Here is a 16,039-nt window from a genome sequence, read left to right on the forward strand (position 1 = left end):
CATCTGCATTGCAAAGTAGCAGCTAAGAATACATTTACCAGGAAATAATAACGCAAAGGTATGGAAATTTCACAAGTTTCAGGATGTGGTTATTCTTCCATAAAATTCATGAGCCTGTACCCTCAGCACAGCTTTGTTCCACATTAATTTTCTCATTACTTCCACAGACTTACTAAATATTAAGAAAATTAGAAACTTTACTTCAAAATCTAAGTCTCTCTCCATGCTGAAAATTGTGTCCATTGTGCTTTACAACTGCAAATAGTTGCATGAGATTTCAGTGATAAAATAGACTTATATATGAAGGAGCTGCTAGAATTCACACACAGAAACATGGGAACAAGTGTAATTGTCTAAATTGTCTCTTTCAAGACCAACAAACTGAGACAGTGTTTGAATCAGATGCTGTGTGAATAAAATCCTAGTTTTGAATTAAGACTTTTTTGAATATGCTAAAAATTGATTATAGCTACTTCTGTCAAACATCATTCTGAGAATATCAAGAATATATTTAGATAAAAAACTGGCATAAATACACATTATTACAATGTTGAAAAGATATTACAGAAGAAGAAGATTATTGTTCTCCACTTAACGCTAGCTAGCCTGAAGTGCTTATTAAATCACTTGCAAAAGTCAGTCCTCTTTTCTAGGAACAGAAAATACTTTGGTCCTTCCACTGCAATTTCTGTTGCACTGAGGTAATCATTCTGGATGACAGCTCTGCCATTGGTAGAGTGGACATGTAATGATGACAAACAACTATTTTCTCCACTACCATGTATGTCTTACACACACACAAAAAAAAAACCAACCAAAAAAAACAACTTAATCCTATTTTGTATTGGCTAAGTGTACCATGGTTCTGTGATTGAGGTAGACCACCCATCTACCTGGATATTTGATTTTTTTGTCTCTTCACAGCAGCAATAGTTGAATAGAGCAGTAAGACACTGCCAGTGCTTTTCTGTCTTACCTTATATTTTTCAAAATCTGACAAAACTAAACAGGCTGGTAGTTGCAATTCAGACCTTAACTGCATCAATAAAACCACCTAAATTCAGAAATGTGGTATTTGCCTTTGGAAACTGTATTTTGGTAAATAGAAGAAGCAGGTTTCCAATCTCCCACTGAGGTTTCTTCGTTTCACATCATTATAGCACATCAATAAAGCTGTCTGAGCACCTGCCTATCGTTATAGTCTAGAAATCCCACAGTATTACCAACCACTCCAACTTTGTTTTAGCAAAGGTCTGTTACTTATTAAATGCTCTATGCTTCAAAAAGAGTTGTATCTTCATCTGAAGATGTGTGGAAACAGAAAGGATAACAAATCAGGCACTGAAAAGGGTTAGAGACGGTTTCTCAGTGTACTTGAAAGTGCCAATTTACACTCTTTAGGTCTCTGCTATCCCCAAATCAAGGAATTATCATAGCTTGGAGGCTGAAATCAGCAGATATTACTTTCTCACAGAAGAAATATTGCAAAACACTGAGCATAAAAGAAGGAAGAAACTCTACTGCACTATGATATTTTGTATGTCATGTTTTTAGTTTCAGTCTGTTTCAGATTTGAATTGCGCGAGAGCATTTGCAACTTTCTATGAGCAATCTCTTCCTTATGAATATAATTGATTTTTTTAAATGATTTTGACTCTTAATAATCAATCTTTCTTAAATCTTTGACCCAGATTATAATCCATGCTTGGTACACTGTACTGAGTTCATCTCAAAGTCTTTATATTCTCAAAAGACAATGGATATCTAATCTGGACAATACATATAGCAATTACACTGGTATAATATAGAAGAGTCATATGACCCTCAGGCTCTCACTTGCTATTTGTCTTCTAACCCAACAATATTTATGAGATCAACAGGACATCCTGAACACAATCAACAGCATGTGAGAAACCTGTGCAAGATCTCATGAAGTAATACATGAAGCAGAATAAGAGTAACTTTAAGTAAATATTTCTTGCAAAATATCAAGAATTCAGACATGAACATGGTTTACATTTTCTTTTCTTCCTAATGTGAGAACATACAAAATAAATCTAATCATTTGTGCCTTCAACAGTTTGTGATTCTCTCTACTAAGGATCTTCTGCTTTCACTGGCAGTGTCAACTAGCAGAAATTTATGACATGTACCATTCTCTTCCCTACTAAGTTGTCTTTATGTTTAAGTTAGATCACTTCTTATATTGCCATGGCAAAAATTTGCTATTAAAATAAAAAATTGTGAATATAATTCTGTTTTCTATCTGTTATATACTAAACATGAAAGAGTAGAAATAAAATAGAGATGATCTCTCAAATACAATTGATGAAGAGCTTGAATGAAATTCTAGTGTTTCCTCAACAATTACTGTATGTTATACACATAGTTTTACCTTCACCTTATTTTACTGATGGTATGACAATTTCCCCCATTTCCTATGCAACTTTTAAAAAATTTCATGTTAAGACATGTTGTATTAGTTGCCTTTACCTTTACAGGATGTGTCTTGATAGCAAGGCAGTCAGTACCTTCACTCCTGTTCTCCTTTGAGGCTTTTTTCCATTGGTGTCTCCTATTAGAACTATATGTACATAACAAATGTCTCTGTAATACAAATAAGTACTGGATTTCAATTCTGGCCTATCTTGACTGACTGTATTAATTGAATTAAAGTGGTTTCCTGGAAGGACATTGTTTATTGATGAGATGACCTAGCCAAATATTAGCTTGGCAGGTATCCACAGTCAATACGGAGCCATATAAAAATCTGGCATTGAAAAGCAATCAGATTGAAATTTCCTTCCCAGTTCCTTTAGAAACTAGACTACTTCAAGTCTTAAACCTCCACTTTGAAATATTTCTAATACAGTCCACACAAAGAATTAGTAGATATTATGTCATTTAGGATTTTGTGTATGAATTTCTTGAAGATACTGAATTTACCGGGTGAACATATGAAGGTTGCTCAGAAAGTAATGCCTTATATTTTATAATGTTGACTCATGAAGTTAGAGGCACATGTTGGTGGTATTGGCAGTACAGGTTGAACCTTCCTGCCAATATTATGCTATATTTTATTGCTGTGTGACAGATGGCAGCAAAGGGGCAGTCTGCCAGTGTGTATGAAGCAAAGGTATGTCACTGAATTTCTCAGTGCAAAAAAAAAAAAAAGCACCCTTTGCCATTCCTTGACACTTGCTGAACATTTGTGGAGACTGAATGGTGTATGTGAGCAGAGTGAGGCAATGGTGTGCATCAGCACTGGAGACAGTGACAGTGACATCTCCACTGGTGAAGATTTTCACATGCATGGCACACCAGCTCTTGTTCATTAAAACAAAAATGCACAGCTAATGGTGCATACAAATAATGTTTTATAGTTGAGAATTTGTTGTATCAAACAGTGTTAGTGCACTCTTTGTATCTGTTGTAGCTTCCATGGAAATAAACAGGAGGCACTACTTTCTGAGTGACCTACATATACATGCATAACAGATACTGATAATCGCAAGGCAATTCTCTAAGAAAAACAATGTTTATGATGCAAACAGTAGTGGTGTCAGACGTGACACTATCAAGCTTGAAGGTTGTCTTATTGTTGTTTGATTTTTTTTCAGTTCTCTCAGAAAAACTTACAGGTCTTAAATGAAAGTAGGTGCACCCTAAGAAAATGTGTGCTTGTGCAGTGGACAGTATCAGAAGGATACAGCTCATCTGACCACAGGATGCTGTTTCACGATATCACAAAACAGCCCTTACAGATTACGAAGAGTCTGTATTTACCAAATTACAAGCTTCCTTATGTCTGAGTGTGAGAATCCTTCCTTGTTTTTTGGCTCAAATCTTGCTTCCTGAAGTTTTTCTTGTGATAAGATTCTAAATGATTTGTTGAGGAGGCAAGTGATAGGTGTTGTGTGGCAATCAATATCACTGTGTGGACAATTTTACATCTTTGGAGCTGTTTGCCTTCAGAAGATAGTGCTCAGGACTGTTTACTGGCAGAAGATCTAGCCTGTGACCAAATAACTCCTGTTTGCTATGGAAGACCAGGGGACAATGCCATTGTATCCTGTGAAGGCAAGCTAGAAGTTGGCGCCTCCCTGCTCCCTCTTATCTGCTGGCAAGGACAGGAAGATAAGAACAAAGGAGTTTCCTGCTGAGATCCCAGAGCCAGAAGCTACCACTCCAAGGAAAGCTGACTCAACCACTTTGGATTTGAGCTGTCACTCCAAAGACAGCTGACTCGACCACTTTGAAACTATTGAGAAGGGGCCATCATCATCATCGCCCTCGTTGTCCTCATCGTCAATAGAACAACAATGCCCGATGACCCACCACTACTGAAGATCAAAGACTGAAGTCTGAACCTCGCTGGATTCACAGTGGTGACTATGTCCCTCTTGCTTCCTATAGACTCCTTGCTTCTTCTTTTCTATCTTTTCTATCACCCTCCTTCCCTTCCCCATTACCCTAATTCATAATAGCATCTGTCCTCCCCTTCCCCATTTCCCTGATTAAGATCTGTAATAAACTGGTCAGACCAACATTTGAACCGTTGTTTCTTAATCTCACGCCGGGTATATAGTTAATAAAAGAACCTCCTCTCCCTCCTATAAATTGGAGCGAGACACTGAGGAAAAACATAGACAAAAACAAAAATGACTAATGGAAAAAATATTAGAAAAAAATGGAATAGTCACAGCAACAAAAAAAGGACAATGAGCCTTCACGTCAAGCATCTGAGGTTATCACATAATAATCCAATAGAAAGGTCTTCAGGCCTCAGGAAAGACCCAGTCACCTAGCACAGATTACAAAACTAAGAAGATTCAGTGAACAGACTGTATGACAAAAATATTGTAGAGCCTCCAAAGAATAGAGCCGTGTGATAATGAAGACATTTAATTAAATAGCTGGCTGTTGGGAAAGAAACACCATATGAAACAGATTGCTCAGTAACGTATAGAGTCCTCTGACAATTTTCTGATGTCTTACTTCATAAAAATATTTGAACATAGGACAGGGGTGGCATCAGAGGAGGGCAAACAGTTTCTGCATTTGGGAACAAATTAAGCTGAGGATTTACAGATTTTGAACAAAATGTCATTTATTTGGAAAAAAAAAGTTAAAAAAATACAATGAAGAAAGAGCTAGTGATTGTTTTCTGTGACAAGACAAACACTTTTTTGTATATTCCATGTACCATAATTTGAGTTAAGGGCTTAGGCACTGACTCGTCTTATACGCTCATAAACGGGGAGAAGGTACAGTCTGGATGAAAACAGATTAGAAGAGAGGCAAAGCTTCTTAGAATAATCCTAGGAAAGTTATTACCAACATTTTTTCATCAAAATGAAGAAAAACATCTACTAAAGTTTACTATTGATTCAAGCCAACTCAGTGTTTTCGATAACGAGGATGCTGAAATATAGAACATGACAGCCAGCTGGAAGGACACACCTAGAACTGAAAGTTATCTTGACAGTGCGGAACTAGACTTTGGAAAACAAACAGAAACAAATTGCTCTTAAATATAGGCAATATTCTGAACCTAGAGTCAGTAATGTTCTATAACAAACATAGCATGGAAAATCTGGTTACGCAAACAGGGATTTGGAAGTTTTTATGGCTCAGGAGCCAAACATGATTTTATGCTGCTGTAAAAGCAGCACACTATGTATTTGGGATATATTTGGGATATATTTGGGATATGGCTGATAACACTCAGTCTTGAAAGATATGAAATTATTCTTTATTGTACTTAGCAAGGTTAAAGCCTCTCAGAAGAGTGTCAAATTTTAGAGATTTTAATGAAGATGAAGATCAGCAACAGTTAGTCCAGAGGAAATAAGAAAAAATAAGCAGAAAGAATGAATGGGGGAAAATATACATATAAAGGAGATAAAAACAGAAAAAAGTCAAGTTCTCCTGAAATAGCATTTATCAGGAATGACATAAACATATATGATTGTGTTTTCCATCATTGCATTACCTTGAACAAGCCATATGATGCCATAATTTTCCACCTTGCATGACATCTATACAAATACTTATAAAGTTACAGCAAAGCAGATATCATGAATCAATTTTCCATGAATAGGGATTACATGACCAATAGTAACAGACTTAAACTGTATCAAAAGGAAGAACCAAGTTAGTTCTAAGGAAAAGAAATAAAGTTATATGGGAAAAAGTAAGGACTGCTTTATCCCTGGAATATCCTCTCAGAGTGACCTTGGCAGGCAGCAGTCAGAGACTGACAGAGACCTAATGAAGTCTGACAAACGCAACATCCTGCTGCTGGGATAGAGTAATCCATGCCAACTACATATGGGGCTGTATTAGCAAAGTGACAGCCAGCACATTGAGGAAAGTGTTTACTTCCCTCTACAGCAGTTGTGAGATTCAATTGTTGTCCATGTGCAATTGCCTTGTTTTAGTGAGCATAAAACAGATACTGATGCATAGAGGTGAATCCAACATGATTTGGTATCTGGAGAACATGATGTACGAGGAGAGGTTGATAATCAGTATTGGTCAGCCTTCAGAAGAGAAGGCTTATAGGACATATTACCACTGCCTTAACTGCCTAATGGGAAGGCATCAATAAGAGAGAGTCAGATCTTCCTCAGCAGTTCACAGGAACAGATGAAAGAAGATGAAGGCAAACCGCTATAAGGGTGACCTTAATCACCACAAACACTTAAAAAATCACAACAAGTTGACCAGAGAAGTTGCAGTATCTCTGTCTTTGAAGGTATTCAAAGCCTGAATCTCAAAGAGCTCAATCTCTGCATCTAAGCTAGTCATACTGAAGAGAAGATGCACTAAGTGATCTTCATCCACAGGTTGCTGCCATGTTCCACTGTTTCAAGTCCTCCAGAAATAGCATTTTCCAAGGACATAAGCATACTTGATTGTATCATATGTCATGAGGGTGACTACATTACTTTAAACAATTCTGTCAGAATTATGATTCCACTATTTTCCACCCTGCAGGAGTATTTTGAGGAATTATCAGTTGTGAGACTTTCAAATGCTAAACAAACAGAATTTCACAATATAACAGAAGAGTTAAAATTGGAGGGACCTCTGGAGAGCTGTCAAGTTCAACTCCTGGCTCAAAACACAGTCAAGAGCAGCTTACTCAGGACTGCATATCTATGGTCCTCAGCACATCTCCAGGAATTAATATAATATAAAGAACAGATGATTTCTGGTAACCAGTTTAGCCTTCTGTTTTTCAAGTTCAGATCTCACACAGTCAGTCAAGGTTGTGTAGCACACATTCCTACCAGAACCACAGGCATCTGAATATGTCATATAAAAGTGTCACTGAAACCCATCTATAAACCAGGAAAATGTTTGCAACTTCCTTAACTCAATATTGCTTTTTTATATTTATCATCATAGTCTGCAATAATAATCCAGGGAATTTGCTAGCTTTCCTTAGTGCAGCTGGAAAATCTATCTCAATTTTACCTTACACAACTCCTTTTCCTTGTACTCTGCATGCAGTTATTTGTCATGAACAAATAAATTAGCCTTAGCAGTTATGAGAACGCAGGCTACTTTCAATTAGAGGTGGCACATTCTGATCCTGTTCATTCAGCAGCAGAAGGGTAGGAAAATATTTCTCTTATTGAACTCTTCGGTACTGTCTTGCTTGAGGATATTTATTTTAATAAACACAAGGTCATTATGCTAGCACGAGGACACCACAGGTTCCCCCAAAGTGTTACTCTTTGATTACATGTTATCCATCTTGCTATTGTATCTTGGCTGAATTTTGTCAGCCTCAACTGAGCAGCTCCAGTTAAAATTAGAAAAAAACCTCAAGGGAGGTCAGTCTCATAAACAGAAGGCTGTAATTCTGGACAGTTAGCAGACAGCTCCATAAGCAGTAACAGCTCCAGCTACCTTTTTGCTGCATCAAGCACCTGTCACCTTGTGGTATGCTGTAACAGATACACAGAAGCCTGCATACTAAGGATAAAATTGCTAGTGTCTTTTTCACCTTTGTTTTATTTCTTTTTTTCTTTTGCTTTTAACAGCTAGGAAAGTTAGAATAATATTCTCATTAAATCTAGAATGAAAAATTAAACACTGTGTTCAACACACCTCTTTCAGTAGACTGATCATTAGACCACTCCATGACATTCAGTTTTATGTATGGTTCAGCCCACTGCCACTACCATGAAGCACCAACTTACCACAGTGCAGAACTACAAAATATGATGAAAACTCATATACTGTCCTGAAAATTCCATAAATAGATCACTGTACTCAATGAAAATGTTCTGATTGTTCTGCTTTTTCTATGCTAGTAAATGGAGAACTAAAGATTTTTAAAAGTACCTGAGACAGACAGGATGTCCTCAATCAGCTGTAAAACAACTAAATAGTTTTTTTTCTATATGTAGAATATGAAGGGAAAAAAAAAAAAAAAAAAAGATCATTGAATGGGTAGAAACAAGTAAACAAAAAGCCTTCCTTCATTCCATTTATAAATCACATATAAAGACTGATCTTTTTCTGAATCTAAATATGGACACCACACATTATCACTCTGTATGTTAAAAAAATATAAGGAAAACCTTGTTATTGGCTTCTTGGATTGAATTGCATAGACCTGACCGATACAGGCAGTAACTATCTTCACCTGTGTATTACATGCCACAAAGCACAATACTTCTGTTCAGTAAAGGATATGCACAGGGAGAATATTGAGAATTTATTATTATTATTATTTTAATTAATAATGTAAGGAAGGCTTGGAGAAGAAATTATTTCAAGCTGACAAAGTGTAGCACAACATAAGGCTATCTGCTTATTTTACATTCACTTAATACTGCAGTAGTTTAAAATAAAGGACAGTAAAGGACAGCTTATTTTTTCTTTTTTTTTTTTCTTTTTTTTTTTAAGACTGATCATTAATCAGAATATTTTTTCTATAGTCAGAATGAAGCTTCTAGTTTTCTTAGAAAACATGTATAACTTACCTGCATCTGCAACACATTATTGCTTATGGGAACATTTCATAAATCATGTATATACTATTTGTCTGTTTCGGTAGGTTCAGGGAATGGTAAAAACCTTCTCAATCACAGCAGTATCAGAATGCAAACATATTTATGGTTCTTACAAAAACAGACAATAATTTAGCTGCTGCCAAAAGCAATTAATCTTCCTGATAACACTGCTATTTAAATACGTGCATAGAAAACAAACAACCCAAAAAACCCCCACGTTTAGCAAACGTTTTTAATTATCATTCACTTTGAAACTGTAAAACACTATGGAAATATTATATTTTCTTTGTCAGTAATGAACTCTGGAATATCTGTTTTCTAAAATATTTTCTAGTTCTTTTATTTCCTCAAGGTGTATAACTTGCTCTGTACTGTTGGTGGATACAGCAAACTCCCATTTGCAAATCCCACCATTTTTCCTACACATGCTGTTCAAAAGAGTCATTTTATTCCTGAAGGATGGATGAAAATGGACAATTGCATCACAGAAAAAGTTTCTTGTGGCTCTACACTGAAAAGATACTTACACAAAGATGTTCCAGTGCATTTCTTTCAATATTAAACATGTCCATTTAAGTAAGTGTACTGTTGTACTTCACAGCAGCCAGAGCATCATCCAGAGCAAATGCAAATCATTGATGTTTCCCATCACTAAACATACCAACTGGTACATCAGGTACTCTGATGTAGGTCTCTTTCTGAACTTAAAGCACCCTAGGTATGTCTTGTCCTCTCAGTAACCCCAACTATACAAACTACTTTGCAGTTGACCTAAAAAAAATATCCTTTATTATCTGTTGTGAATTATCTTCTGTCTGAAAATATTCATTATTAAAAATCTCTTCTGAGTCACCTACGCCATATGTAAAGCACAACTGCCTTAGCATTTAGTGGCTCATTGTGCCAATTTTGCATAGTCTGTCTCCACTAGATATTATTATGCACATACAGATACACTCAGTCTATTTTTATCACTGCAGTTCCCACAGGTGATTCAATTGTTTTGTGAAACAAATACTAGGAGACTTAAAAACTGAAAATAAAAAGAGTAAAAAGGAGGAAATGCTTATGTCAAAACTTGGTTTTTAGATGCAAACATATCTCTTTCTTGGTTTGCTATAGGCTTTACTACAGATCATCACTACACTAATGTTGAATCTGTCTGGAAACAGATATCCTTCTTTCAGACATGCTGCCTGGCATCTGAAATTCCCACAGCTGTGTTTGTCCTTCAGCAAGGAAATGTCCTACTTCAAGTTCTGATCAGTATTTATGGGGACGTGAAAAGAGGAGGGAAAAGGAACATTATTAATTCCTGTTGAACTGCTATACTATATACAAGCCTGAAAAATGAATAAACCAGAATTAAAAATTATAGCAAAATGTTAAACTGCTGTATGTCTGTTCTTTTAAACTGTTCAGTAAAACATTGTATAATATATTCTTCAGTGCAATAATAACCTGTTAAACTAGTTAAGATCTGTGAAACTAGATCTGTGAACTAGAAAAAAAAGAGCTTGTTTAATGTTTAGGCTAGAATCTTAAACTGTGGTCTTTTCTTCTGATGATGCTTCTGTTAATGTGCATCTCTCACTGCAGTAAATGTTTCCATTTCAGAAAGTAATGTAATGTCTTATTTCTTCCATCCTCTTCATGTTATCTGCTACTATCCAGTCTTAAATAATACCTATGATCAGTCAATTATATCATGACTTTCCTTTGAGTACATTTGCCCTAGGGATCAATTTAACCAAATTTGGAACAGGCTTTAATATTATCAAGTACTAGCTGTTGCATAAGTAATGGAAGGGAGGCACCTATTGCTTCATACGAGTTAGAGATTTAATAAAGAAATCCTGTGAGGATTCGCATATTCCCAAATACTGCTGTGTATTTTCATTTAGTAGCTCCACAAGTAATTATTATATAGCTACCTCAGTATTTTGGAAAACATATCATGCAGCTATACTGTGATTGCATGTTACTTTTTCATATCAGCCTTGACACTTCAAGAGGTCTTAAAATATAATGAAAAGATCATAAATCCTGTGAGAAAGCTGAAGAGAAGTTATGCTTTCAGAATTCCACTTTCAGTCACATAATTTTTTGGCTCTCCAGAAAAATTAAGAATGAAGCACATTAAATAATAAGTATTTAATGAATCATCAATACAAAATATTCCCGTTTCCTTTACAAGATGCATTACTACATTCAGGCATCATTAAGATGCTTGAGTTGCTCTGTAAGGCATACTATAAATGTCAATGCAACAAACAAAATATCAGTCTGGAGGTGTTCTGCCAGAGGAGAAACTAAAGTACCAACCTAATGCTAAAAACAAAGTAAGGTTTGAGCAAACTGCTTATGCTTTATCCTTTCACTGCTCTTTCACGCAAAAGATACACAGTCAACTATTTGAGGACACAACTCACACTGCAAAAATATCTCAGAATCAGGATTTCAATGAAAAATCTGTTTGATGCACACAGTCACTCATAAACAAATAAAAATAAGATTGTGACTCTATTTAATACGCATTTTTTCTAAATTACATCTACCAATTATACTCAAGTCTACACCAAAGGAGTAGAACAACTATGCTAGTTTTGAATGAAACTGAAAACAACTTAGCAAAAGAAACATGACATGGAGCTTGAATTAAATTTCCTTGTTCCCAGATACAGAACTTCTACAGCAAGACCTGCTGCAGGCATCTCTGCTGCAACTCAAAACCAAATCAACAACCAAAAATGCTGTTTTCCAGCCCGTGTGATATTTTATCCCGACTTATTAGCAGCAAGAAAACTTAAGGTTTCCAGTATTGAAGTAAAGACCTTTGGAAGACACTAAGTAAATTACTTGAATAACTTGGAATTGCAAGACACAGAACCTAAGTACCATAGAACAGTGCTTAAATATGATTGCTTTTTATCAGCTGGAGAAAAGTTCTATCTCTAAAATGTGGACAAGATGACGCACAATATGAACTTTGTTTCAGTTTTACTGATGTGCTCTTCAACTGGCAGGATAGGCAATAGAGACAAATGCCTCAATACTGCTATCAGGCAAGTGTTTTGGAGCGATTTACCTGCTATCAGTGCTCTATCCTTTTTTGTCTTTCCAAGTCTCTTGCGGAGTTGAGTCATGACCTCTTCAGCCTCGCAGAACAGTTGTCAAAAAATCTACGGATTTCACACAGACAAGCTGTTATCTGACTGTGACAGAGCAGAAAATCTACTCAGGTATTGGTAATCCCCTAGCTAGCATTCGAACCACTGGACAAACTCTCCATGACAGCAGAAACGTTGCAGTTGCTCAATGAACCAGATAGCAAGGAGTGAACATAAACAATTTGCTACTGCATTGAAAAGTCTTTTGTCTTTTTGTGCATCATTAATATGGCTGCCTTTATAAAGACACACTTTTCATCCTGTGGAATATCTTGAGTGACAGGAACAGATGTGCAGATATGTTTCCTTGTCTTCATCCACTCTGTGAGAAAATTGAGATCTCTGCAGAGTGTAGATGTTGCGATCTTTCCAATTCCATAGAATCAGCAAACTTAATTCAAACTAAAATTGGAAGGTCACTTTTTCACTAGGTGCAGAATAACTGCATTTTGTTATACATGTAGAAATATACTAAAACACCGTGAGATGAAATGTCCTTATTTACTTTACACATAGTATATAAGTGCTTCATAATAGCTTATTGTTTGTAAAGCTATCAACTATTTTGCTTTCCTTTTTAAAATATTTTCTCATGCAACTAATGAAATGAATTGAAGCAAACATCCCTGTGTAAGCTGAAAAATAAGACTGATATAAAGACATTTAGTAATGTCATCAAGTAAATCTGAACAGTAACCCTTTATCTTTAGTTGTCCATACAGCCAGTTTCCCACTGAAAATAGGCAACACTGAAATCTCCCTCCTAGAGCTCAGACATACATTATATATACTGGATCAGTATAAAAACACAGAGAAAAAGATAAAATATATTAATTGTGTGTTACATTTTAATAATTTATGCCATGATTACATCTTGAAAAAAGTAAAACTGTATACTTGATCCCACACACTGAAAAGATAAATCTTCTCACCTTTCATACATTTGCTTTTATTAATCTCTAAGCTTATTCTATGGCCCTGGAAGTCAAGAATAATATTCTCGTATAGGAAAGAAAATCTTATCTCACATTCTGGCACACACTATTCACAATAAAGTCATTACAGTGCAACCTTAGACCTTAAATGCATATACAAGTTAAAAACCACAGTGAATTTCCCTTTTGTTTATGTTCTATTATTATTATTAACTCTAATTATATTACTGTTTTAAAATGATCTCTGGGGAGACCTTCCTCTTTTATCAGCAGTTCCAAAAGTAACTGAAAACACTGTGTAGTTATTTGTGAGGCACTCGATGTGGTTACCCTGTTGCTACAGGCAACAAGACTTGTCTTTTTTATGGAGCTGGCTTTTAAACGGTTGCTGCTTGCACAACAAACTGCAGTCTGCTTTTTAGAATCTGATATGCATTCTACAACAATCAGCTATTAAAAAAAATCTATATACACCTCCAAAGGAATGTAGCAAAGAATACTTGATTCAAAAATAGGTCAAACAAGGCGAGATATATTCTGCATTTTCGAGGTTTTCACATGCGGCAGAAGTACAAGATGGAGTCTGGCCTGATCTTCTTGAGGTACTTCTCTTCATCTCAGCACTTCCCTGTCAAAATGTGGATGCCTAGTATTCAAGCTATGTTCACTGGAACATCTGGATGGTACATTAAATTCTTACTACCTTAAAATGCACTTGACTGGACAACAGGGGTTGCTTTAGGATTCAGGGCAACAATTAGACATTATTATCATCTCATGAATGGTTATAATTCTATATTAAATCTCATTAGAGAATCCAGCAGTACAAACAATAACAACTACTAAAGATTACTAGATTTTTTTTTCATTTATAAAATTCAGATGTTATCATTTTTGTTCAATTGTAAGATTCTCAAAAAATAAGAGACGCTGATCAAATCTAAGATAGTCAAATAAGAGGTGAAAAACACATTTAAAGACTGGACAATATGTTCAATTTAAAAGGAACCTCATTTCCAAGTCATTTCCACTTTAAGAATCACATTATGAACAAACTCACAATTGATTTTAAATATCTCAAGTTTTCAAGGCGATAAGATTATTTCTAACCAGTTAGACTGTGGAAGCTGAATTTACAAAATTGCTAATTACTGGAAAGAAAATCTTAGTGCTCAAGATTCAAACTACATGTAGGTTTGAGAAGTAATACATGTTGTAATACAAGTAATCAATAGTACAACTTCTGATTTACTACATTCATTTCTCAACTATTGTCTGAAAAACACTGTGCAATGTAGAGATAAGAAATTTAGAATTTACTGAGGTACTTCAGGTTTTTACTGAGGCTACTTCAGGTAGCCTATGTGACCATTCAATTTTCATTACTCGGCTTCCAAAGATTAATTTTATAGCTGTCACTTCAATATTATTATCCATACCAGAATAAAAAAAACAGCAATCAAAACTCTTAAAACATCTCAAATTCCTAAAGCTACTATAAAAGGAGTACAAGAATGTAATAAAAATTTATAAACAAGAATCTTCAATTCTTCCAAAGGGGACAGCAGATTATTAAAATCTGTTTGAGATCCATCAGCTATATGAAATAGCTAGTACCTAACTCATTCTGAGTTTGAGCTTCAGGCCCAATGAGAGATGTGGAAAAGTTCTGGCTATTTTGATAAATGTTTCTTTTAAGATCTAATGGCTGGCAAATTAAACATGAAGGTACAAATTAAGGTATAAGTAGCATCATCGAAATGTGATAATACAGTCAGAAGAATAACTCTGATAGGTCCGAACATCACTGTTAAACTACAGTCCACAGCCCAGTGTGTGCTAAACTATGAGTACTACAACAGTGGTACTCTTTTCTTTAAAATTCCTCCCCATATTTTACTCATGACAAAAAAATATCCTTAAGTAAGCTGTGATTCTTTACCATCTCAATAAATTAGTCCAAAATCTGTGTACTGTGGAACATCCCAACTCATTGCTGTGTCTTGCTTTCTGCTTAAAAGGAAAACCAAAGTAGGCAGTGAGAATCACCCTACAGAAGCAGATTTTTTTAAATTTTCATACAAATCTGGAGATGTGTGACAGGCATGTGAGAGATGTTAATTAATAATAGTTAAGGCTAACGTATGTTGCCAGGGACACACTGTAATACAGTGCAGATTTAAAGAGAACATTCTATCACAGAGGGGTACGGTCAGTTGTCTGGATTGGTTAGAAAGACTCCAATCTCTCAAAGTAAATTCAGAAACAGAAAAAATACATCTGAACACAAATATATCTTAATTAAAAAAAAAAATATATATTTCCCCATGCTTTGAAATTTTGTATTAACTTTTCTTCAAACAATTGAACCCAAGTGATTATACCCTTTCTCACCCTAACTTTTGTATCCATGGTGAACTAACAGACTGATTTTATGTCATAACATAAAGCTACCACTCTTCTTCATCCTTTTCCTTAGAGAACAAATATAATTACAGTATTTTTTGGAGAAAGACTCTTTATCAGGGAATATAGTGACAGGACAAGGGATAATAGTTTTAAATAAACAAAGAATAGGTTTAGATTATATTTTTGAAAGAAATTATTTACTTAGAGGGTGGTGACATGGTAGAACAGGCTGCCCAGAGAAGCTGTGAATGCCCCATTCCTGCCTATGTTCAAGTCCAGGTTGGATGGGTTCCTGGGCAGCCTAATTGGGTGGGATGTATTCCTGCACATGGCAGGGAGGTTGGAACCATGTGGTCTTCTCAGTCCCTTTAACTCATGGCATTATGTAATTCTATAATCTTCATCTTGACATGGATAATTTCATTTCTTCAATACAAGATTTGTTAACGTCTTAAAAGACTTTCCTTGTTGTTGCCAGTGAGTAGATAAT

The 16,039-nt window shown here is 35.4% G+C and overlaps 1 protein-coding gene across 14 annotated transcripts in view; it reads right to left on the minus strand.

Annotated features, from left to right (window-relative positions):
• Positions 1-16,039, minus strand: part of LRRC4C (leucine rich repeat containing 4C) — a 470,956-nt gene that overhangs the window by 281,218 nt on the left and 173,699 nt on the right. Inside the window, exon 1 of one of the 14 annotated variants that reach the window (XM_048947523.1) lies at positions 12,124-12,143. The exons of the other annotated variants lie outside the window; for them this stretch is intronic. The gene's annotated coding sequence lies outside the window, so the exon portion shown is untranslated. Of the gene's footprint in view, positions 1-12,123; positions 12,144-16,039 lie in introns of those variants that run through there. 14 annotated transcript variants of the gene reach the window in all.

This window comes from Lagopus muta, chromosome 6 (genome assembly GCF_023343835.1).
Source record: "Lagopus muta isolate bLagMut1 chromosome 6, bLagMut1 primary, whole genome shotgun sequence".
In the NCBI taxonomy this organism is placed as follows: domain Eukaryota; kingdom Metazoa; phylum Chordata; class Aves; order Galliformes; family Phasianidae; genus Lagopus; species Lagopus muta.